Source organism: Geospiza fortis, unplaced genomic scaffold (assembly GCF_000277835.1).
Source record: "Geospiza fortis unplaced genomic scaffold, GeoFor_1.0 scaffold134, whole genome shotgun sequence".
NCBI classification, from domain to species: Eukaryota; Metazoa; Chordata; class Aves; order Passeriformes; family Thraupidae; genus Geospiza; species Geospiza fortis.
In genome coordinates, this window is record NW_005054396.1 from 2727565 (window position 1) to 2729230 (window position 1666).

Genomic DNA, 1666 nt, shown 5'->3' on the forward strand with positions numbered 1-1666 from the left:
TCCTGCCGAGGGGGAAGGTTGCCGAGGGGAGGCAGACAGGCTGGATAGGGGAGTCTCCGAACCTGGAGCCTGTACGCGCGTGGCTGTAGGGACTGGAGAACCGAAAGACTTTGGCAAGACCCTCACCGCCGGGACTGGCGTCCAGCTTCTCTCTTCGACCCAGCGAACACAAAATATCTGGAGTTACTCCAGACCTACCGTTCTAGCCAGAACATTACACCAGCTGCTCACAGGGCCCTCAGCAACCTGTCCATTATCCCTCTTTTTACGAAAGCAAAGGGACAGAGAGGTGGTTAAGCAGTGATAGTGCAATGCCAGGGGAAAACCTCAGGCCCAGGCTGAGGGCTCCTCACCGACTCCTGGTCTATACTGCCAGGATGCTCAGGAACACAAAGGTGTCCAGGCTCCCTGAGCAATCCCCAAACAGTTTTCAGGGGATGACTGGCAGGAAAGTACCTGGGCCTTCCCCGTGCTGAGACAGTCAAGCATTGAGAATGTTTTGTGCACAGATAGGATTGCAGAGGTAGCAGCACCTCAAAAGAATGGGAGCTCAATTCTGTAAGTAATCTGCCATCTGCTATGATTGGAAAGGAACAGTACAGGTTATGCAAGTTTATGGCAACATATAGTTTAGCTTTTTCCCGCAGATACATCTGTTAATTTGTCATACCAAAGGTCAGTCCTTTGATGGATGGATCCCTGAATGATCCCCTGGGAAATACTTGGGATGCAGAAAGCACAATCTTCTTTAAAACTAACAAAATTATAGCTTTACTGTAATCTGTCCTGCAAATGGTCAAATGGAGTACAGATGTTAAATAAATCAGGGAAAACAAAGGAAAACATCACAAATCAGAAACAAGGCTCTTCTTCCATTATCCTAAAATGCTTTAGAAAACAACAGAAGAGCTGACTGCATTATTGTGAATCCAAGTGAGCTTTGGTTTGTCATGACAAATTATTGATTTCCTTCCTCTGGATAAAAGAAATCCCTATTCAAACAGAAAGGAAATGGCAACTTGAAGCCTAATCCAAAGCCCAGTTACATAAACAGAAGTGTTGTAAATGAATGACTGATGTTGAAAAAAAATCAAACATGAAGGAAAGGTAAAAAATGAGAAATGGCACAGTAGAGAAGGAAAACAACTTTGCAGTCTCATAAAGAGATTAGTATTAGTGTTGGTAGAATTCATCTTTTAGATGCTTGATCAAAGAAGAGGCAGTTACTAAGAACAACTTCATATATTATTTCTTTAAACCAAGTTGTTTGTTTTCCTTAATAGTCAGCAACGCCTCTCCTTACAATATTTTTCCAGTATTAAAGCATTTCCAGGTAACTTGGGGCCTGTGAGCTCCTGGATCAGTTATATCTATTGGTGACTACTTCACAACTAGCAGACGCCCTGCTGGTTTCCATCCACAGCTGTTCCTTGGTATCAGAAACAAAAGGAAAATAAAAGTAGGAGAAAGGCATTTTGTCTAATTTAAATTCCTGTATATAGGTTTTTCTTTTCCCAGAGGTCTTCCCTGGGTTGACACACCTCTTTTTATTTTGGTGCCAGTCCATAGAAAGAGGAACACCAATAACAAAGGCAATGGAGCAACCCTCCTGGCTCCCTCTTACCAGCAAGGCAAGACCCTGCACACATTCAGGAATTAAGATCAT